This window comes from Ostrinia nubilalis, chromosome 21 (assembly GCF_963855985.1).
Source record: "Ostrinia nubilalis chromosome 21, ilOstNubi1.1, whole genome shotgun sequence".
In the NCBI taxonomy this organism is placed as follows: domain Eukaryota; kingdom Metazoa; phylum Arthropoda; class Insecta; order Lepidoptera; family Crambidae; genus Ostrinia; species Ostrinia nubilalis.
Window position 1 is genome coordinate 12,326,110 of NC_087108.1, and position 25,424 is coordinate 12,351,533.

Here is a 25,424-nt window from a genome sequence, read left to right on the forward strand (position 1 = left end):
TTCAGATAGTCATTTATAAATTTTGGAGTTGGGGCGCTTTAAAATATTTATGTTAATTGAGGAGATAGTACCTACTCTTTTTGCTTTAATTAATATTAGAACAGTAACTTCTAATTATAAGAATACCAACTAGAAAATAATTAAAAAGGATAAAAAATTGTTTTCTTTACGTAAATCGATAAAGTTACTGATTCTGAGACGCTGATAAAAATTTGGACACTGATTGCAAATTCACCCTGTATACCTACTTACTTTTGAATTTATTACGTAATTTAATAATAAATGATATCCAGGCAACTGAGTTACTCCTATTTTGGACACTGATTGCAAACTCACCTTGTATACTTACTTGTGCATTTATTAGTTTGTTAATAAATTAGACCTAGGCAATAATATGCAGTAGTATGACAGTAAGTATAATAATACTAAAAGTAGGGCAGGAGTCAGTTCTAAATCAGAACCTGGACAATCAAGATGAGGCACTAACTGCCTTACTGCTCGGCGTATACTGAGAGGACAAAACTCTATTGATTATTAATGTTTAGCTGTAGAGTGAAAAAATTGGAAACCAAAGTGCTACACTTTAAGAAGCAGAAAAAGAGACAAGGGTTACATATCTTAAAAGTATAAAAGTAACTTTAGTGATTAATAAATAATAAGTATTTTTTACTGCGACTTTGCAAGCTGAAGCGGCAATGGGCAGGGCACATAGTTGACGGCCGATAAGGCAGCAAGGTTCTGGAGTGGATGCCGCGTGCCGGAAAACGCAGCGTGGGACGTCCACCCACAAGGTGGACCGACGACATCATAAAGGTAGCAGGAAGGCGCTGGATGCAGGCCGTTACCGGGCAACATGGAAAGCATTGGGGGAGTCCTATGTTCAGCAGTGGACATCCTATGGCTGAGATGATGATGATGAGACTTTGCAAGTATTGAAATAATTACAAAATATTATGTTCGTTCGTTCGTTCGTTTCAGCCAAATGACGTCCACTGCTGGACAAAGGCCTCCTCCAAGGTTTTCCACAATGCACGGTCCTGCGCTGCCCGCAACCAGGCTCTTCCCGCGACCTTTACGAGATCGTCGCTCCACCTAGTAGGAGGCCTGCCCACGCTACGTCTTCCAGCCCGTGGTCGCCACTCGAGAACTTTTCTGCCCCAACGATCATCGTCTCTACGAGCTATGTGCCCCGCCCACTGCCACTTGGTTTTAGCAATTCTGCGAGCTATGTCGGTCACTTTGGTTCTCCTGCGGATCTCCTCATTTCTGATTCGATCACGCAGGGAAACTCCAAGCATGGCCCGCTCCATCGCCCTTTGGGTGACCTTGAGCCTTCTTATGAGGCCCAGAATGGTTGTACACACAAAATATTATGTACCTACTACTAAATCAACGTGTGGCAAACAAAACCTGTCAAAAATGTGATTAACAAGTTCCTCCTCTAACAAAACTCATCATCATTATTTCAACCTATCCTGACGGACGACTGTTGGACGAAAGCCTCCTTTAGAGAAAAGAAAACACCAGAAAGAACGTTCTCTAGCTTGTTTTTATCAAGCTACAGCTAGCTATGCAAAAAAAATATTGTTCAAGCGTTTTCAAGCCGCACTGGCCGCTGCCCCTTAACAATATTATCAATAAGACATCACGTTTCAACCGCATGCATTCTTTAAATCTTGAAACATAATTGACCCTTGCTCAAGCGTTTTGAAACTATTCTGCGCGTTTTCAGACCTCACCAGCCGCAGGCCCTTGACCGCTACGTGTCAATTATTTTTCTTGAATCTCGACTGATCCATACTCGAGCGTTTTCAAGCCACACTGGCCGTTGTCCCTTAACAATACTATCAATAAGAAATCACGTTTCAACCGCATGCATTTTCTATTATTAGCCGTTTGATTGCAGCCCATTGCTCGAGTTATGACAGTCTAATATTAGCGATGACAATACTATGGAACGCTTTCTCAATGAATCGATGCGTAGGTTAAATGTATCAATATGTTATTGGATGAAGTCATGCAGTTCGGTCGTTTTGAGTGTTGCAAAGTGGATGGTGACAGTTCAGTCAACTTTCTGTTAAAGTGATCATGTTTGACTAAATCAATAATTGATAGCAGCAAAATTGTAACATTACTAATATTATAAATGCGAAAGTAACTCTGTTTGTCTTGCTTTCACGCCTAAACCACTGAACCGATTTTGATGAAATTTGGGATAGAGATAATTTGAGTCCCGGGAAGATTTTATCTCAGTTTTTGAAACAGGGACGCTCGCGATAAAGTTTTTCTGTGACAGACAAAATTCCACGCGGGTGAAACCGCGGGCAGAAAGCTAGTTTCAAAATATGATTCTTTAATAGAGAAAAAAGTTTTCTAGAAAAGTCGCATCACAATCGAATTGTCGTAGCTCGTGGGTTCGATTCCCACCTTAGGCAATTCGATGTTTCAAGTTTCTTAACCAATTTGATAGGTATCTCAAATATTGATTAGTTCCTATCCTGTCCATGACACACTTCCAGCGTTACTAAAATGCACTTGTTACTGTAATGAATTCTAATTTTGCTAAAAATTAAAAGCTTGTTTTCCGATGAAAAAACGAAAGACAAGTTTTTCGCATTACATCCGCGGTTGACTGGCGTGTGGCGACTCGTTGCTTTGGCTCGAAGTTTTTTGTTGTGTACCGTCACATTATTTTTATTTTTGGTTAATGTTAATAGTTACCATGATTTTGTTTGTAATTAGTTATACACTCATTATGTTAAAATAATTTAAATTGAAATGTTTCTCAGGAAGTGAATTATTGTTAATTCTTATGAGAAATAAAGTTCTTAAACCGTAAGTTGTCTTTGTATTAGTAAAGAGTTCCTTCTGAGAGGCTTACGTTTAGCAGTGTGGACATAGGCTGAAATTATGCTGAATGGATATACCTACTAAGTAGTTATTGCTTTAAAGATAACACACTAATTGACCCCAACGAGATTCAAACCCAGACCCGCATTCCATCAAGATTGCAGTCTGCCGTCACATTCTATGTTGAACGTAAACTTAGACTTTAAATCAACCTTCAAATTAAAAAAAAAATTGTACTAAAACCTATTCAAAATGGAAGAAAGAAAACATTTATTGATCATTAAAGAGTCTAATATGTTAGAACTATTTAAAACACAGGTGACACCACTCTCTTAAAACACTTAGACACTTCGACTCTCTAGATCACAGTTGACGTTCGAATGCCCGTCCACGGGATTATATCCTATACCAGCCCCCCGCGCCCTTCGGGCGCCTCCCAAAAGCACCCCCCGCGTCCTGTCGGACGCCTCCCAAGAGGTATCGCTAACAGACAGGACTAGGCCACAACATCTAGTTCTTTCTCACACCCATTAACATGACATGCACAGTGAGTCATCAATTGATTTGGAGCAAAATAATTCGATTGAGAACAATTTCGGCGCTCACTACTATGGGAACGTTTTGACGGTTCAAGGATGCATGCAAAAAGATATTAGATTGTTTGTCTGTGTTGTTGTATAAACGTAAACACTGTTAACACAATCGTTGGCAGTTGTGACAGGCTTAATTTCGTTGCGGGTCCAATGACAGTTTAACTTTCCCCCAGGACAAACTTGACCTTCACTGGTTGGGTTATTGGCGGTCAAGCTGTAGATCCTGGCTACACAGGAGTTGCAGCGGAGAGAATAGTCCCATAGTTGTGACAGGTGCAAATAGCACCTATGACAAAAAATGTGCATAAGCATAATCTAAAGTTTACAAAGGGAGTACCTACCTATCTACCTACATCATGGGATAATTATAATTTTTTTAGTTAATGCACAACTAAACATTAAAATAAAACAAACAAAATCGACTAAAACTGACAGCGAATTAGTTACACAATTTTCTTGTTTTACAAAAAAGCTTCACAACGCTAAACCTCAGTGTTAACAGTGTCTTTAGAATATTACATTATCAAGTTAGATTAAAATTAAATAATAAAATGAAATGCAAAAAATTTGCCCCGGGTGAGGATCGAACTCACGACCTTAAGATTATGAGACTTACGCGCTGCCTACTGCGCTACCGAGGCGTTGCGAAACCGGCCGAAATTACCAATTCATACAATTCTGCTACTGCCTGAACGATTATTCAGGAAATTTTCAGTGACAAAAATAAAAATACATAATTAACTTTTTTTAAAAATAAAACCGACTTCAAATGCGTGAACACAAAATAAAACTAAAAATTAAAAATATTGCGTATAAAAAAGTTCATCCCCAATTTTCCACCCTTGGGGGTGAAATATTTTCTTCAAATTCGCATGAAACCACCCTTTTGATAATACCTATTCAACAAAAAAATAATCGTTCAAATTGATTTATAATCGGCGGAGATATTGCGTATAAAAAAGTTCATCCCCAATTTTCCACCCTTGGGGGTTGTTTTTTCTATTATTAAATTTAAATGGGACCACCCTTGAGGTATTACCTATACGCCGAAAAAAGATTTGTTCAAATCGGTTCATAATTGGCGGAGTTATCGCGTAACAAACATAGAAAAAAAAAAAACATACGGGTCGAATTGAGAACCTCCTCCTTTTCAACCGACTTCAAAAAAGGAGGAGGTTCTCAATTCGACCCGTATGTTTTTTTTTTTTTTTTTTTTTTCTATGTTTGTTACGCGATAACTCCGCCAATTATGAACCGATTTGAACAAATCTTTTTTCGGCGTATAGGTAATACCTCAAGGGTGGTCCCATTTAAATTTAATAATAAAAAAAACAACCCCCAAGGGTGGAAAATTGGGGATGAACTTTTTTATACGCAATATCTCCGCCGATTATGAACCAATTTGAACGATTATTTTTTTGTTGAATAGGAATTATAAAAAGGGTGGTTTCATGCGAATTTGAAGAAAATATTTCATCCCCAAGGGTGGAAAATTGGGGATGAACTTTTTTTTACGCAATATCTCCGCCGATTATGAACCAATTTTTTTTGGTCTCAGTGTACTGCCTACCTTCAGTGGTAACATCAAGGTAATAATTAGTTAACTAAAAAGCAAGAAATAAATAAAATTTTATTAAAAAAAATAAAACCGACTCCAAAAAACCTACACTAAAACGTAGAAAAATAATTACTAATTACCTACTTATTTATTAGGACGAATTATTAATATTTATGTAGGTATACCATGATTGATACTTTTGGAGTCGGTGCAGGCAAACTTTACATGTTTCATAATCTTGGCACCGACTCCAGAAGTATCAATCATGGTATACCTACATAAATATTAATAATTCGTCCTAATAAATAAGTAGGTAATTAGTAATTATTTTTCTACGTTTTAGTGTAGGTTTTTTGGAGTCGGTTTTATTTTTTTTTATAAAATTTTTTTGAAGTCGGTTGAAAAGAGAGAATATTTTTCTGTGCCTATTTATCTACTATATAAAAAAAAATAAAACCGACTCCAAAAAACCTACACTAAAAAGTAGAATAATAATTACTAATTACCTACTTATTTATTAGGACGAATTATTAATATTTATGTAGGTATACCATGATTGATACTTCTGGAGTCGTTGCCAAGATTATGAAACATGTAAAGTTTGCCTGCACCGACTCCAAAAGTATCAATCATGGTATACCTACATAAATATTAATAATTCGTCCTAATAAATAAGTAGGTAATTAGTAATTATTATTCTACTTTTTAGTGTAGGTTTTTTGGAGTCGGTTTTTTTTTTTTTTATAAAATTTAACTTATTTCTTGCTTTTTAGTTAACTAATTATTACCTTGATGTTACCACTGAAGGTAGGCAGTACATTGAGACCATATTCTTAATGTATATTATAAAAAAGTTCATCCCCAATTTTCCACCCTTGGGGGTGAAATATTTTCTTCAAATTCGCATGAAACCACCCTTTTGATAATACCTATTCAACAAAAAAGTAATCGTTATAATTGGTTTATAATCGGCGGAGATATTGCGTATAAAAAAGTTCATCCCCAATTTTCCACCCTTGGGGGTTGTTTTTTTTATTATTAAATTTAAATGGGACCACCCTTGAGGTATTACCTATACGCTGAAAAAAGATTTGTTCAAATCGGTTCATAATTCGCGGAGTTATCGCGTAACAAACATAGAAAAAAAAAAAAAAAAAAACATACGGGTCGAATTGAGAACCTCCTCCTTTTTTGAAGTCGGTTGATAAGTCGGGTTTTCCTTCCTGACGCTATAACTCCAGAACGCACGAACCGATTTCCACGGTTTTGCATTCGTTAGAAAGGTCTCGGGCTCCGTGAGGTTTATAGCAAAGAAAATTCAGGAAAAATTTAAAGGGGAAAAACGGGATCCACGCGTACGAAGTCGCGGGCGGCCGCTAGTTACTCATATAAATAGAATACTATTTTAAGTGTCTGCGTTGAAATAGCTTTCTACGCACACTTAAAATAGTACTACCCAATATTACACTATTAATTTCAACAAAACTATTAAAATACCCATTTATTAAAAAAAGAAAATCATGTAAAATATATACAATATAAAATTTTGCTTAACCAAACACACGGGCGTCAGAAAAAGCCGGTTGCAACAAAAAGCGCGTCTGCCCCGACCGCAACTATTGGCGGCCGGTGCAATTGACAGGGCAGCTCAATTTATGGCCCGCAGTGTCTACCGGCCGCGGGCCGAGGGTTTAGCTGCCCTGGAAGTGGCCAGTTCGAGTCAAATCGTCGCTTGCCTCTCTAACTGACGTATCTGTCATTTTTTTCGAAACTGAGTTTTCTACACCATCTTAATCAATTTTGCAAAACGAATCGATCTGTCCAATCGCCTGAAAATTTTGCAAAATGTCAGTTACGTCAGTTAACTCAAGGACATCTTTAAAAACCCCCACAGGTGTAGGCTGGCGGGGCATTTGCCCGGGCCCATTCGTTGAAGAGCCGCTCTCGGTACTTCTCTGATCAGCAGAGCAGACTGAGCAGCGGCATGGAGCAGACCGTAACCCGCTACGGCGGGCCGGGGGTCCTGTCGTACCAGCCGCGAGGAGAAAACCTCTATAAAAAACAACTGGGGACAGAGGGTTCCCTCGAAGCCGGAGACTCCTAGCGTATCCTAGCCCGATAGGGCGCTTATAATACACTTCGTCGCAAATAAGCCTAGGCGTAAAAGTTATCGAATAGTGACCACGGGTCGGAAAACATAGTGTGGGCAGGCCTCCCATGCCAGGTGGACCGATGACCTGGTGAACTTCGCGGAAAGCTAGATGCAGGCAGCGCAAGACTGGTCGTTGTGGAAATCCTTGGGGGCCTTTGTCCAGAAAGTGACGTCATTTGGCTGAAACGAACGAACGAACGAATATTATACATAGTGAATAATCATTTTGTTTGTCACATCCAGTACCCCTACCTCTCTATCGCAGGGTACAGTTTAATTAATTCTCACATTGGGATAGTGTGAATGTTGACTGTTACTGAAGTGACCGCCATTTTGTTTTGTCGTTTTAATTACAGCGCCCCCTGCCGGCGACTATTAGCGGCGTGACGTTGTGCCAATTTTGGTGATGTGACAAGTGCATAGTTCGAATCTAGGTGTGGACATTTTTTGAAATAGAGCATGATTTGTGAATGTTGCGGAAGGGTGGAGTGTTTTTTGTAGGTAAGTAAATAGAAACATATTATGTTTTATAAATAAGTAGTTTAAGTAGGTACAACTTATTTCTTTTGATTTAATGTAACTCTAGCTAAGGATTAGGTACGTCCGTATTCCAAACGAAGCTTGCTTAAGTGAAGCAGCAAATCGAACGCACAGCGTTGAATAGAGCTCTGATTGGACAACCTGTGCGTCCACGCGCACTGTGAGACCTCATAGTAATGTTTGTGATACGGGCGTTAAAAAGACAAGATAACTGGGTGACAATTTTGGAAGTCTCTATAAAGATATTTTAACTAGTTTTTATTCATAAAATATACCCTTAACATATGCATTCAAGGTAAGGAACGCAGCTGATCTACACCCATTTATAATTTGACAACATAAGTACCTGTGTTTCACAATAAATGTATTTTGAATTTGAATTTTTAAAGTTACAGGAAATCAAAAAAGCACGTCGCGGCGTGCAAAAGATCCAGTTTATTCTGTAACCTATTTTTAATGCCATTTGATAGAGCTCATGAAGCACTTTCAGGATCAGTAACCAGTTTTTCAATATCTTGTATAGATTAGAAATAATCGAGTGAAATCACTTAACGTTTCCACCCTGTAGATGCTACTTACATTCCTACTTCTATATCCCAATGTCCCCTTGTAACTTTGTTAACTCAATGAAAAATCGCTTAAAACATCGCCTTAAGATAATTCCCCCTAAGTCGGGAATCGAACCCGCCGGTTCATTCGATATTTATTTTTAATTAGCAAAAAAGCAAGAGGGATAATTATTTTTCTCGCTTATCTTGCTGATGATTTATATTGTTGCGCGTTTTTCTTTCGTTCGGATAATTTTATATTCGGCGGCCATTTTTATCGGGGATGCTTTTGGATGAGCAGTAAATTATTATGTTTGATTGGATAATAAATCTATACTAATATTATAGCTGAAGCTGAACTACTGATCCGACTTGAAAAAATATATTTTGTTAGATAGCCCATTTATCTAGAAAGGCGTCACCCTAGCCAATAGGGGCAGAGCAGTAAAGTAAAATGTTGCAAATACGGGAAATATTATTCAAACTTTTTTCACGCGTACGAAATCGCGGGCACAGTTAGTACCTATTTATTATGCATAATGATTCGTTTTATGGTTACAGAAGGCAAACGAGCAAACGGATCACCTGATGGTAAGTGTTTACCACTCATAGACACCCACAGCCCCGGGGGAGTTACAGGTGAAGTTAATCATCATCATCATCATTTCAGCCACACGACGTCCACTGCTGAACACAGACCTCCCCCAATGACTTCCACATCGCACGGTTGGTAGCGGCCTGCATCCAGCGCCTTCCTGCTACCTTTATGAGGTCGTTGGTCCATCTTATGGATGGATGTCCCACGCTGCGTTTTCCGTGTTGCATAGGGCACGTTAAGCTGTTGGCCAAATTCTATGGCGGCTCTTTAACTCTGACATAATGACATTACCTATGTCAAAAATTACATTGCAATCCATAATAAGATCCTTAATCTGAGTCCTAAAGTCACTTACAGTGAGATACAGGCCAAGAGCTTCCTCGTTGTGGATAAAAAAAAAGTACTTATGTTGACACAAAGTCTCTAACTGATTAACTGTAATTTTTTGCCCAAATAAAAAATACCTAAATGTTATCTGCAATCTGACTGCATATTAAACTTTGTCTCTTCGCATAAAATTATCAAGGGAGGCCGGGGTATCAGCTAGTGAAGTGAATCAGATATGAATCTTTAATTTTCCAAATTTATTAGAGCGCTAAGCGAACTCGCCGTTCAAACAGCAATATTTTTAACGACGGAGGTTAGGTAGGGATGTGACTGGATTTTATCGATAGTTTTTAAAATACTATGAAATAATACAACAAAAAATATTTGAATAAACTACTGAAAGTGAACAAGAGAAGAAAGTATCAAATAGGTAATTGTGAGAATTAAAATAACATATCGATATTGCTTCTTACAATTTATTGTATTCACTTTCACCGTAAATAAAAGAAAAATATAACACAACAGGAATTTTGTTTTCAAAAGGGTCACTTAAAAATTAGGGATTGATGGTGAAAACGGGCATAGGTCCCATCAGCACTTTGAATTATACCCTCTAATTACCAATATACAGGGTGTTAGGTAAATGGGTATATGAGCCGACACTAGCCCATGTTAACATGTGCATATAAATGGTATGGTGAAGTCAGAAAATTGATATCTTCATTTTAATTATTTTAATTTTCATATAAATCGGATTTTATAAAATTTATTTTGTATGAAAATTAAAAAAATAAAATGATCATATCAAATTTCTGACTTCACCATACCATTTCAATGGGTGCCTGGAACAAAGCCGCAATCGACAAAACACAATTTTACAGGAGAAGAGATTTAGTGTCAATTTTGAATAATTCTAAACTACGAGGCGTATCAAAACGGTTTGTATATCAAACGATGCGTTATTTTTTCTGGAGAAACATTGAATGTGCATAACGTTATAGTGCTTAGAATATACTTTAAAAAAGGTAGAAATACATATTGCCGCTTCATACATTGAAAGTCGGTTCCGTAAGAGTCCATTGTGGTTTTATTCCGGTAAAAAGTGTGCAATTAATCAAACAGCAATAGTGTATTGCAGCCTCGGGCGCTGATCTGAAGGATACAGTAATAGCCGTTTGCTTGTAGAAGATTTAAATAAAAGTTTTAACATTGTATATGGCACGATTATTCCGGTCAACAAATTTTAAATGGTGAATGGGAATAACGATTCAATATCCATAGTGCTTTTGGTAAATCAGGCAGTTTCAAAGATAAAATTCTGAAAAAAATTCAAAAGGTGTATAGGGACCCGCAGTTTACTAAAATCACTTAATCGGAAAACTGCTGCTATGGCTATTGCGGCTTTATTCCAGGCACCCATCGATTTATATGCCCATGTTAACATGGGCTAGTGTCGGCTCATATACCCATTTACCAAACACCCTGTATTGTTGACTACCCACATTGATGATGAATAAGCAATGAAAATAGAGAATTTACAAACACAAAAGATGCTTCATGAATGAAAATAACCCCGAAAATTGGGGCCAACGACAGCCGATACTATTACACCAATAACCAGATAGTGGCATGTCAATGATTGCGAATTGGCGGGTGATGTAAGGAACCCAATGGACGATGATTCAACAGTACAAAAATGCGACAATAATTTATGTATGCACAAATTGAAGTGCACAATACAGTTCAATCAATTTGATTCCAATCTATGAGTTCGACGGCGTGATTATTTAGGCATGGTGTTTACTAGGTAAGCTATACTTGGCTATATCAGCTTAAAATAGATTCTACTAGCGTGGAAGGATATTCAGGAAAAATTGTAAAAAAAAGTATTTTTGTTTCTTAAATGCGATAATAATCGACAAATCTAAGCCAAGATTGCTATCAATATGAATTTAAAAAATTAATATTTTTTTCCACCAAATGGTTCATTTCAACAATGTAACGAAAAATAAATGTTACGAAATAATCTCTGTAGCATATAATTGCTAACTTAAAGGAGTTGAAAAGTATTTGCTATAGGTACACCTAGCCATAACTAATTTTAATGAAAAAATAATAATTTAATTCTGCTCGTTTGCCTTCTGTCACATTAAAAAATAGACTTGCCTAAATCGTTACTGAATAAACTAATGTTTTACAACTACCTGCAGAAATTTTGGGAAATTCGTCAACAGCTAGTGACTGAAGCTAGCTAGCTGATAGCTATATTATTAGACTATCAATCCAAGTGGACAGTGTGCCTATGACATCATCTCTTGATTGGTCAGTAAACTTGCTCCACATTGTCATTATTCAATTATATTGATGGCAAATTGATGTTTACTCACAAGACTTGCACGTAGTCTGGTGGTATGATAATGGTTGCATGGCGTTTTGCATACTTTTATATTGGCTATCTTAAATAAATATAACTCAAAGGTGATTGACTGACTGACTGACATAGTGATCTACCAACGCACAGCCCAAACCAGTGGACGGATCGGGCTGAAATTTGGCATGCTCGTGCTGAATTTGGCATGCAGGTAGATGTTATGACGTAGGCATCCGCTAAGAAAGGATTTTACGAAACTCCACCCCTAAGGGGGTAAAACGGGATCCACGCGTACGAAGTCGCGGGCGGCCGCTAGTCTAATAATAAAATTATTTTAAGCGATCAGCAGGTGTTTTACAAAATTTAGAACCAATATTATTGGAAGTGATTCTTGTCTTTTCATAATGTTTGAAGAATTTACTTTGGACTGCTTTTGATAGGAATCGACTCATAAGCACATTTTTTAATATTTTAGTTACAAAAACATAGATTCTATATTCTTTAAAACATAAGTCAAGGGACCTAACTATATGAGTGAGATACGACCCTATTTTATCAGAACTCGGTAATATAAGGTTTGAGTGTCACTATCAAGCAAAAAAGTAAGTATCTATATTGGTTAAAAAAGCTAATACAATTTGAATTAAAAAGTGTCTCTTACATAAAAACCATTGCATTTTGGGTCGTACTGGAGTAGATTTTTATGCTCAAAAACAAGATCTAAAATAAACACTACTAATTTTTATGTTAACCACCAAATATATCGATATCGACACCCTCACAGCTCATCCCATCCCTACCCCGGTACGCGATAGGAAATTAAAATTTTCCTCCTCATTTAAAAAGAAGCAGTGCCGGAGGCTAACTCCTTAATGCTGCTACATCTATTTCAGACATACTTTTATCGATGTGGTCTTATTTCACGGGGCCTGTAGCGTTCATTATGTAGATTTACTCTGGTTCTACTTAGTATGTATTTTATATTACGCCTACACGTTGGATTTTTACGGTGAAAGAAAAGTTACGTTTTGAAGTACGGTGGTACTACGTAGATAAGTATAAGCTCTGTGAAACGCGTTCAATTAATGCAGTGTACCACATGAAATGTCAAAGGGCTACTTTTAAGGTCTCTACGCATGAAACCGCCGACACCAAGTCACCGGGCTGTCGGTGGGCTTGGTGTTGTGCTTGGGCTGAGTTTGTTCCGGCGCTTCTACTCAGCATTGTCTCGAAGCTGGTAGGGCCCAAAAGATAAGGAGACAGGTACAGTGTCCCTTAAGGGCCACCTTTTTGTTATTATCTTGGACGTTAATTATTGCCAAAATACTGGTCAAAATTGAATAAATCATTTTGATTTGTAGAGTCCTTAAGCTTTCACTGCTAGCTGATGATGTCACTGATAGCTTACTAGGAATCAAGAGCTTAATATCTGTAGGACTAACCACAACTTTAGATAAAGGGCTTGGATATTGATATCGACAGACAAAATCATTTGTAACCAACAACGTTTATTTTTATATATAGATATAATTATAATAAGTATGTCTTAAAACACTTTCTTGAATTGTAGGTATAAATCAAAGTTAGTCGAAATCTTGATAAGAAACTGATATTTGATTTGTTAAATTCAAATACAAGAATGTATCGTATCAAAAACATCATTATTTTCACCCTTATAATATATTCCACTAAGATGCAATTTTATAAGCAAACAGCTTGGATTATATATGTTTATAATGTATGTACGAACGAGTGTTTATGTATGTATGTAGTGAGTCTGGGACGGAGTGCGAAAGATGGCGATACCAAAAAGAGTAAATTCGGTGTTCTCGAGCGAGATTTAAACGATGGGGTCCTACCATCGAATCGCAACGACTTTACAGGATTATTCCCACCTCTCGTTCCCACCGCTGCAACTCCTGTGTAGCCAGGATCTACAGCTTGAAAACCCAACCAGTAAAGATCAAGTTTGCCCCGATGTACGAACTACGACTAAAAATTTCAGAGTTCAACTGCCGGAACACAACAAAGCTGTTGACATTATGGCGACAGACTTAGGTAAGTAAGATTGTAGTAGCTAGCCAGGCGGACTTAGAACGAACACTGCCACCAACCAAACCGAGCAGATTGCACCTAATAGCAATCGATCCTGGGACCTCTTCCACGTAGTCATACCGTTAGATCAGATGCAATTTTAGTCTATGACGAAGATAAACGTGTAACAACTTTCAAAAACTTATTTGAATTTCGAAACAGTTTACCTAAAATAGCTTCCAATACGATTCAATGATAGACCCCCATCTCTTTGAGACATGCGCTTTCCATCCAAAAACAAACTTTTTCTTCTCCAAATACAGTCGGATTTCCTTCAGCAAATGAAATTTTCTTTGAAACCGTCTAGTTTCAGGTCAATTAATTCCTTACCGTCATTTTCAATGCCGAATGCATACGCGAGTTTATAATAACTTCGAATTGCTGAGACTTCGAACTTGAGTTCTGGAAATACGAAAATAAGAAACAGGACTTGGGTAAGTTAAGTTGTCGTGAACAGTTTTGATGTTGGTTGTGTTTGGTTTATTCCTCGTTTGTTTATTTTCTTATTAATTAAAGAGAAAGAGAGAGGGAATTTAGGAATCGCTAGATTGGCAAAGGAATTACTAACTGAAAAGAAAAAATATTAATTTCAATTTAAATATCTCTACATAAAATGAGAATCAAGTAATCGGCCAGATTTTGCCAAATTGGGGATTTGGTTTTGTCATTAAACTGGACAGATAAAAACGGGATCCAGTTTATTTAAGAGTATTGTTTAATAGTGTCCCCCTAGCAACTTCTTGCATACAGTTTTTGCATTCACCTGTATTACAAAAAACCGTACCTGTCAAAAACGGGATACTGTCGTGTGAACCCACAACAAGTCCAGTTTTGCATGATCCAGTAATGCTCCTGCAAAACTGGATTGATCTGGTAATCTTATCTTATCTTATGTAGGCCACGTCTAGGCGTAGTGCTCGTCGACCCAGTGGGATCTTTTCTGTTTCCCTTTACCTCTTTTCTCTACCATCCGTAATAATCCCATCCAGTAGGTGAATTTAGGTGCTTGGGTGAGAGGGACCTATAGTCTTCTGGTACCGGATAAGCCGACCCCAGGAGAACCATACTAGTTCTAGCTAGCGCGTCGCAATCGCACAGTAGGTCCGCATGTTCTCCACGTGCTCGACAGCTGTCAAGCATATGGTATGGTAAAGGAACCTTACATATTGTCACGGATGGACCTGAACCATATAGATATAGAGAGATGCCAACTAATGCGCTGAGTTCGAAACTAACGGTGGGTTACACCATCTTACTTTAACTTTGACAAACGTCAAAAATCTGTCAAACTCCATACAAAAAGCACCGGTTATCGTCATAGTTAAGGTTAAAGTTACAACTAAACAGTTAAAGGTGCAACTCAGCCTAAGTGTAGAAATTCACACTCACAAAGTAATTAAATTAAGTGTTCATTATCCACTGCGGTATCAGTACTCAACGTTCGAATAATCTTTAGTACTACGCAATCAATGTAAATTGTTTACATTAAGATGTCGCTGATGTCATTATTGCTGTCACGAGCAATGTGTTCTGTTTTTGGGCATATTGCTGCGAAACCAGCTCCGCCCCCTTGTCACATCTCCCTTTAGTTTCTGTAATCTGTGACCTGAACCTACGAAATTCCATCTGTACTCGTCAACACTCCCAAAACCCACACGAAGTAAAGCCCAAGTTCTCGGAACAAACTGACTAACCGTTTAATATTGTAATTTAGAGATCGTCAGGCATCGGGCGGGAATCGAACGGGTTCCGTAGTGTCGGGGTGACACCCGGTGATTGGAGCTCGACGATTTTGGATGGGGAATTGTATAGAGTTGGTAAAACCAAATCGAAAAGAATTTAAGCAGGGTCCATTTTAAGTTCGTTTGTTCGTTTCAGCGAGTTCGTTTGAGTGTTAGATGTAAAATATGATAGAAAAATAACATATTTTTTTATGAAAGTGAAAGACGAGAATATCGTGTATTAATAACAATGGATTAGAGTTAAAAATATCGTCTATACTAAGAAGGAAAGATTTGATTGTTTATTATTATTGAATAGGCTCCAAAACTACGGGATTTATTTGAAAACGTACCATTAGAATCTTACATTATTTCTCATGAACATAGGTGGTACGAAGTTCGCTGAGTTAGAAGCACTGGTCTCCATTAAAGTGTCGATTTTATAATAATTGTAACAATTTTGATATTAAAATGTGACTCCACACTCTAGTAGGTACATAGCTGTATATTGCAATCTTCAACACAATAAACTATTTTATCAAAAAGGTGTAAAAGCAGGGTCTTGATTGAATGAGCTCTACGCTGCAAAGTTTTCTCACAAATATAACATTTTATCCAACTATCCTGACGCTACAATGGTTGTAACAGCTCTCAGTAAATATTCAGAAGCCTCCCAAAAGACGGTCGTCTTAGCGAATAATTTGATTTGAATTTAATTAAACGCGGGTTCGATTCCCGAACGTGACGGGAGCAATTTCTTCGCCTCTGGAATGCTGATCTTGATTTGGGTTCGATTCTTGTTTTGTTTTGTCGGGTCAAGTGGATGTTATGCTAAATACCTAAGGTGGGTGCATAATAAGATTCCTTTGGAAATACACTCAGTGGCGAATATAATCAGTGGCACAAAAATCGGAGAAGTTAATAGGTTAACTTCTCCGATTAACTTAATGAGTTTTATTTTAGCAAATTATTTTTGTAATGAACAGACTCAAATTACTGGACCGATTTCAAAAAATCTTTTACAATAATTAGAATGTATTATCCCTGCCCCGAGAAGTAAGTAGACTGACAGTCACGCGGGTAAAGCTGTGTTCAAAAGCTAGTCCTACTTCCTACTAATATTATAATTGAAACAGAATAACATAATAAGTTAAAAATGACGATCTGTGACAAACTAAATTTCACACGGGTGAAGCCGCGGGCAAAAACTAGTGTGATATAATCTTTAAATAATTCGACACGATTGAACACTTATCTAATCCCAAAGTAATGCAAGCAATACGAAATTCTTTCTCCAGAATCTTACAACGCGATCGTCCCTATTGATCTTAATCTTAACACTGCCCAAAAACAAACAAATATATCGAGAAAGTCTCCAAAGATATGATATCTAATAAACACCCCATCTGTACATCTTTAACGGCATTAGAGCCCTGTAAATCATATATTAGCGGCAAAATAAGTCTAATGGCGGACTTATAATCAAAGAAGGAAAATTCTGAGTTACCACACGTGGTATTAGTGGGGAGGCGCTGTGACAAGAGGTAGCGATTAGCGATTTTGACAGCGCCATGATCACAACAGTGGGCGGGGCACATAGCTCGTAGAGACGATAGCCGTTGGGGCAGAAAAGTTCTCGAGTGGCGACCACGGGCCGGGAGATGTAGCGTGGGCAGGCCTTCCACTAGGTGGACCGACGATCTGGTGACCTTCACTGGTTGGGTTTTTTCAAGTCAAGCTGTAGAGCCTGGCTACACAGGAGTTGCAGCGCTGGGGACGAGAGGTGGGAATAGTCCCGTAATAATAGTGGCACTAAGTACTTACTGAGTTTTATTGGCGACCAAATTGAATAGTCTAAGTAAGAGTTACAGGACATTAAAAGATGTATACATTTGTGTCACAAAGTCGCACTTTTATCGAAACTTTTTGATGCTCACATTTTGACAGTTATCTTAAACATTCTGTACCCATTCTTTCTTACAACTATCTAAATCCGCTACCGCCTATAGGTACCATGTCTTCACCCGCATCCAAAATAAAGGGAGGTTGGGGACAGGGTGGACTTCAAAAGCGTTAAGTGCGCCTTTGCTCATCGAATCCCATTTAGGTCGGACATCCCCTTGCGATAAATAAGATTATGTTTGGTTTCACGTTATTTTTGTTTTCGACTTCTGGGTTGTATAAACGACTTAGTTTTAATGGGTAGGATTCTGTTACTATAACTAATTGTTGTACGTAGATTTTTATGTCGAAATTTTGTTGATATTGGAGTATCATACCTACTTACTTATCATGGAAACTGTATGAATACTATAGTAGATGATACTCAGTATACGTTGGGGCAGAAAGTTCTCGAGTGGCGACCACGGGCTGAAAAACGTAGTGTGGGCAGGCCTCCTACTAGGTGGACCGACGATCTGGTAAAGGTCGCGGGAAGAGCCTGGATGCGGGCAGCGCAGGACCGTGCATTGTGGAAAACCTTGGAGGAGGCCTTTGTCCAGCAGTGGACGTCATTTGGCTGAAATGAACGAACGAACGAACTCTGTATACATAACGTAGTTATTCACTGTTAGTCCTATCGAAAAAGTGTGTTACTCTTGATAGGTAACACGAGTAACACACTTTTTTCGATAACTTGTTTAATATTAATTTATACCTAGGTACATCATAAATATCATAATACATCACGTCATCATCGATGTAGATATTTCTTTCTTAATTGCTTCACGTAGAAAGAAATTTTGAAATAGTTGAATGATTTGATTATACTCAATTCGTTTTTAAACAGACCTTTTTCTATCTAATTACGAGCTACACGAATGTTGAAATGTATTTCTTTAAAGCCTTGATAAGTGACAGTCAAGCACTAATTCAAGAAGACCATATTACTATTAAGTATTACAATAAAATACCTAATTATTAAAACAAAATAAACGCAAACTAATCAAGGGAAAGAACCAAACAAACGTAGATAAGCCGTATTCACAAGCCGGGCTTAGTTAATACAGCCTCAAAGTCCCGCATCGCTAATGTACTAAATAAAACGGAAAACCTAGATACAAACAAATAGCTGGTATATAAATACGGGCCGCATAGCGAATAATCTAAAAGCCATAAGCCTCAGACGAAAAATATACTCGTATATTCCAGACTGGACGAGGAAATGTTAGGCTGAGTGCATAAGAGAAGTGTTTTCATAATGTAGTTATGTTTCATAGTGATGTTTAATAATGTAGTTATGATCAACATTATTATGATCGTATTATCAGAGTAAATACAAATGAGTAGGTCACTGACAAAATTCAGCGCACCTCACCGCTAAACCACGCTAAATTTTGTCAGTGTGTGCGTGCGCGCCGCATACGTATTGGCGCGATCACATACAAACCGCGCTCGGTGCGTTTCTATGAAGATGACCTACACATTTGTATTTACTCTGGTATTATCGCACTCTTGAGGAACGAATGTTTTCTATTCATGTTTCAATAATTTCGCAAAATTACTAGTGAAAGATGCGGCAACTATTGTAATTTACACATTGACCTCCTTTGTGTCGGCAGTAGACGTCTTTCGGATAGGAATAGACAGAACATGTCGACTAGAGCGGCCGCCCGCGACTTCGTTTGCGTGACCCTGTTGTACTCCCATATGGGTGGAGTTTCGTAAAATCCGTTCTTAGCGAATGTCTAAACCCAAAAAGATAGGTTTCCTGCCAAATTTCAAGTTTCTAAGTGTTATAGTTTTTGAGATGAATAGTATTTCGCTTCTATAATATAAGATAGATTACAGACTATCACACAGAGGTAAAAAGTACATACTGGTTTGAGTAGGATTTCCCTTTTTTTAAAAATCCCTTCATTTGTTAACCATGTATCCTCCCCCTAACCTAAAACCAAACACTAATCCTCCTATACACATTAACAGATCTCTAGCTCGGAATGGGCTCGGATTCGGATTCGCTCGCTCCGCTCAGCTCTTTGAAAACGTACTATTTTAATTGAATATACAAAAAGTTGCAAAAAAAATTGTGATTTACTTTTCTGTGTTTTGATAAGGCGATGAGTTTGGAATGAGAGGAAGGATATGTGTTTAATAATATACACTAAAGTACATACTTTTTGCTTTATCACACCTCTTTTATACATACCTCCAAGTACAGTAGGTAACAACTACCATAGGGCTTGAAGATGTAAAAATACAGCCACTTGACACTTTTTGTGGTACATTTTGTTCTCATATAGACTTGAGATCCAAAGAAGGCTAGTTTGGACCCAGCCGCCCGCTGTATTATAGTGAAAAACGCATTCATAACACAAGCACACGAACATTTTAGCTTAGGACAAGAGCTTAACGGGACTAAATTATTACTAATTTTCTTTAAAAATCATTGTTTGTCTACCCAATAACAACATTAAAGACTTTCCATCGCATCTTAACTTAGGTACCGCCCGTATTCACAAACGATACTTGCTTAAGTGAAGCAGCAAATCGAACGCACAGTTAAATAGAGCTCTGTGATTGGTTCGTGTGTCACCCTGTGCGTAACGCTGTGAGACCTCATAATAATGTTTGTAAATACGGAAGCCTGTTTTCTTACCCCCAAATCCTCAAAACCGAGCTATTAACACCCCACCCCCCTTGGGGATATCCCCAATATTTCCCAATAACGGTAATCGGCACCCGATCATTACTGTCCGTGCCCACATAAATTAATAAGGATCTGCCCCCATTTTATGGCATGTGGGGATGTAATAAGATGGCGGCTATTGCCTTGGGATTCGTAATCGATGGTGGACATTAACTGTGGTATTAGAAGAGCAAACGTTGCGTGTGTTTTAATAACGGTGGCAAATGTTTACTTTGTTTAGGCTTTATTTTATCGCGTTTTCTGGTCGTGGTACATGAGAAACTAAGTTATGTAATTCAATTTTTAAATCTTGTTTCTTTAAATTTTTAAAGCCCAGTACCTACCTACCATCATCATCATCATCATCATTTCAGCCACAGGACGTCCACTGCTGAACATAGGCCTCCCCCAATGCTTTCCATGTTGATCGATTGGTAGCGGCCTGCGTCCAGCGCTTCCCTGCTACCTTTACCTACCGAATCACCATAATTTAAATGCTATTAGTTAGGACATCGCAAGCTTGAATATACGGTCTAAGTCTAAACAATGCTTCTGAGGGCTCGAAAAAAGATTCCCAGTACCTTTTGGGTTGTAGCCAAGTCGTCAACTCCAAGTCAAGAAATAAAACCCAACATCCTTGATCCTTCGCAATCAATAACCAGCCCCTCAACACCAAGCATCAATTCTCATCGGTGCACATCATTAGCTCCATCGGAAAAGTGGCGTACTACCTTATTAGAAATTACTGCGACTACCCTCACGCCATTGTGGGTCGTATTGAGTGGTTTCCCTTAGGAGAAGTGGTGATTTTGCCTTGTTTGCGGGTTCAGATGGAGTTTTATGTAGCATACGCTGTTATTACACGTAAGGTCCGTGGTTCCTGGATGTGGCATTTTTTATTTCAATTGGGGTGTAGTTTATTTTATCAGAAACTAGATATGTAAAGACTCAAAACAATTTTATTGAAACGGCACAATTAGACGGTCTAATTGCTAAGTTGAAAATAGTGGAGATAAAGTTTCTTTATCCACAACGAGGAAGCTCTTGGTCTGCATCTCACCTGATAGTAAGTGATGATCAGACCGAAGGTGGAAGCGAGCTTCACCCGGAATCCTCACTTACAGAGGTTAACTTGACCTTCACTGGTTGGGTTGTTATTGGCGGTCAAGCTGTAGATCCTGGCTATACAGGAGTTGCAGCGGTGGGAACGAGAGGTGGAAATAGTTCCTTGTGGATCTTACTTACAACTGGCGGAACACAACAATGCTTTTTGTTTTGGTGACAGACTTAGGTTGGTTTTGCACATAAAAATCTGTCAAACTCCATACAAAAACCACCGGTTATCGTTAAAGGTACGGTCAAATTTAGGTTGTGCAACTAGCCTTAGGTGTTTGGTTTGGTGTTCATTTCCTGTAACTATACATCTTCGTTGACAATATTCGGTTGTCTTTGTCTGTTATAACTGCTATCTTGGCCAGCCACACGGATAGGTTTTTTGCCATCAATGCTCGGTTTATAGCCCCATGTGTTCTTAAGGTGATATTGCTAAGAGGCATTTCAACAATTATGACAAAGAATTTGCTGATTGGATTTTCTATTAGAAATACCGAAGCATTATAGTGATGAAAAATGATTTGTAAAATATGATTTTTGCTCAACTACTGGTTTAAGATTGCACCTTATTCAAACATTTTGGGATTATTATATTAAATGCAAACTTATCAAACAGTTAGGGCGACTGCAAAAATATCTTAAAAAGTAATTCGTAATTTATTATTAGTTATTTCGTAATTTATTCTTCGTTTATATGCGAAACATTTACAAAGTAAGCGCAATTACCAAAAATTTGAAATTGACTTGATTTCTTTTTTAGTTGCATATAAATCTGGCAAGTTCTAAAGAAGAAATTAATACGAAAAAGCTTCTTTTCGTCAAATACTAAACCATCCAGAAACAAAAAGGAAGACGCCATGAAACTAATTAATTAACCACCATTGAACGAACGCTCAATATTCCATGCAATTAGTCTGAAAAAAATCGGTAATGGAATCGTAAAATCTTACGGCATATCTGTCAGTCCTAATTAAAATCTCCCCCAAGCAATGGGGGTTATGGGGTGGCTTGACGTTTCGCCACTTGTACACGTTCTGTTCACGTATGCTTGCTAACATCCGAGTTTTATAGTGGTTATTCTTGCAGATTTAAGATGTTAAGGTTTGAAGATTAAGATGTGGATATCTTACCTTTAACAGACTACTCATAACGTCGATGTGTTAACCAAATTTTATCTACACTTCAAAATCTTAAAATTAAAAATTTAGATGTTACTGTCAGTACTTGAAAGTCTTGAAACCTTTAAAAAATGTACACAACATAGGATAATCGTTTATATCTTTCTAACATAAATACTTACATTTAAACATATTGTTGGGTACTCACTTGTCAATATGAATATACTCGTTTGATAATAAGTTATTACAACACAACAATACACAATTAATCTGTTACATGTTTTTACTATCAAAATTCAAAATACATGTTGCTTACCTACTAATCAAGATTTTTATAAAGACAAATCACGATTTCAATCAAGTATACATAACTTACTTACTTCATTCACAAGATACAACAATGGTCCCAGAGGTGTACCTTGCAGTGTTCCTCGCAAATCACACATTTGATACAAAGGGGCATTTCCATCAACCGGATTATACTTCAACCATACTTTAAAAGCCAAAGTGGTATACAAGCACATAAATACAGATACCCTCTTAAATCGAGACGAAGAAAACGGCAAACCTAATGACACGATCAGGGGGTGGATTCGCCATTTTATTTTTAATGTTTATTGCTTTTTGCCAGATAAATTCGTCCCCGCGAGAGTGAGAGGCAGGAATCAATGCGGTCGGAGGATCTTAAGACGATAGCCGTACTATTTGCTTTGGGTTAGAAGAAAATTTTGTGATGGCATTTTGTTTATCTGTTTCACAGTTAAAACTTAAGTAAAAAGTGCTGTTAAAAAGGAGGGATAAGTAAGTCATAAAATAAATAAAAGAAACTTAAGTTCATTTAAGTTTTAGACCTATTTTTTTTTTAGTTTAAAACCTACCCCAGGGATTTCTACAACGACCGGTCCTTCTCAGATATGTAAATTTAAAATATCGTTTCCAGAACACTAGAAAACTGCAAAAGTTTATTGCTAATCTCTATTGCAAGTGATTAAACGAAGTATCTATTCTAAATTAAATACATTTTGGGCAATCGCTTGGGTGAACATGTTTCTTTGGTATCCAAGAAAAACTTATCACGATTTCGAGTATCCTTCGACTTTTCCAATCGCTATCCCTAGTAGCCATTTTAACGGGAACCTTCCCGACTGCCATTTAGGCGCAGATGTTTTCTATGTTAATTCTATTGTTTTTTTGTTAATTTTTATGCTCTCCTTCACGCTCGATTTAGTCCGTTCGGTCGTTCTCTCCAGGGTAAATGCTAATGTGCCATGTTGGAATCTTTGCTTACAAAATCGCTTTTGTTAGGATTTTTCCTCTTTGATAATGGAACTATTTGATAATCAATTGGTTTAAGATTTTGCGTTTAATAACCACTCATTCTCAATATCAGGTAATCGTCTATGATTTGTTTATGTTAAACTGTGCAGAGTTGTCTCCGGAAAGCATTTTTATTTCTAATAAGTACCTCAAGGTGTATTTAAGAAATTGAGAAGCTTGGCAAAAAACATATTTGTACTTACCTCGCAATAGATAATTTGATTTGAAAGACCAAATAAATGTGTAATTGTATGATAGGGTTAAGCTGTAAATATTGTTTTATTGTCGTAAATGTGACGTCATTTTAACAAATTAGGTGGTGTCCTAGATTTGGCTATATTATCGAGTTAGAAATAATAGGATATTATAAATTTATTTTCATCCTACATTAAAGAACGTTTCAAAGTAAAACAAATAGCTGTATTAGCATAAAAAACAACGTTAATCCTAACCGACGTATTTCATTAAACATTCGAAGACGACAAACGGATAATAACATCCCCCCTTCCCCCCAAAATCCATCTCGCGGATTGCCGTTCGAAAAAAACGCATAAACAGAATGTCGAAAATGTTGCCCGCTCGGGACTTGAACCCACTTCGGCACTTCGGCTAATTTTTGATTGGAAACAACCAGAATGTCTGGAGCTATTAGGGATTACTATCACTAGGTATACTTTTAAATAGTCTGATCAGTTTGTCACGGGTTTCAACGCTAATTTTGATACTTAGGTATGTACTGTCAAAATTTTGATTTTGATTTGGACAAAGCAGCTGTTTAACGTACGAAGAAGTATAGGTTGTCAATAAATTCCATAACTCCTAATTACACTAATTTAAGAAATTGAAATGATACGCCTTTTCATAACTGCGTTGTTGACCTTTCTGCTATAGATGCGCTTCCAGACACATGATACGTTAAATGGAATGGTCTAGGTACCTATAGTTGAATAAATACATTTTGTCAAGAAATTGTAACATTTTGAGATGAAATAATAAGCTTACATACCTTCAGTGCTGCTATCTGCCCAAATCTGAAAGGAAGAAAAATAATAAGTTAAAAATCTTACTCTTTTCTTAAAGAGGTAGAACAAGCAAAAAAGCTTAGAATTAGCAGTAAAGTAATAAGTTTCCTTCTCTAGCAATTAAGTTTAGTCTACTTATCATTTTAACTACACACGTTAATAGGTCTTTATTAGAGATCCATATCGTCTAATAATGCCATAGGTACTTGGTTAAGTGTGATAAAAAACATTTGAAAAACCAAGTAATATCGCTTAGTATAAGACACAGTCATCCCAAAATCATGGACTGAATCTGTCACTATGAGCTTTACCAATAAACCACTGCAACTGGATAATAATATCTCCAAATCTAAAGGCCAGTGTACACTGGTGCACTCGGCGCATCCTCACTAGAGGGCTAATTTTTTTAAGCTGTCATTAATTCTGAGTATAATTTTGCCCCCACCCCCTCGGGACTGAGGCGATTAATCCGTGTTTAATGTCACCCCCGAAAAAAGTAGCTAATCAACAGATTGAGATTTTTTCGTAACGCTCAGGGGTATGTTGCGATTCTAAAGAGTGGGTAGAATAAAAGTTTGACGGCTGAGTAATTTTGGCGTTCGAATTTTAAAAATTCGATGTGGGTACTTATTCTTATCTGTTTTACTTCTCCAGTTGGAGCGGTCAAAATAATACTTAATGGGAGGGCAATCAGCTATATCGCATTTTTGGGTTGTTGGTAGAACTCTCTTCTTAAAGCCTGTGGTTGTATATTGTTATTTGAAAGAAAGAAAATGATTTTATTTGGCAACAAAAGACATACACATTTAATTAAAAAAACCATCAATACAACCAAACAGTACCATCTTGACAGTTTAACTGCTACGACACTGATT

The 25,424-nt window shown here is 37.4% G+C and overlaps 1 non-coding gene across 1 annotated transcript; it reads right to left on the reverse strand.

Annotated features, from left to right (window-relative positions):
* Positions 1-4,011: 4,011 nt before the first annotated feature.
* On the reverse strand, positions 4,012-4,084 carry Trnam-cau (transfer RNA methionine (anticodon CAU)). The gene has a single exon. It is a non-coding gene; the product is annotated as a tRNA-Met (tRNA).
* Positions 4,085-25,424: the final 21,340 nt, after the last annotated feature.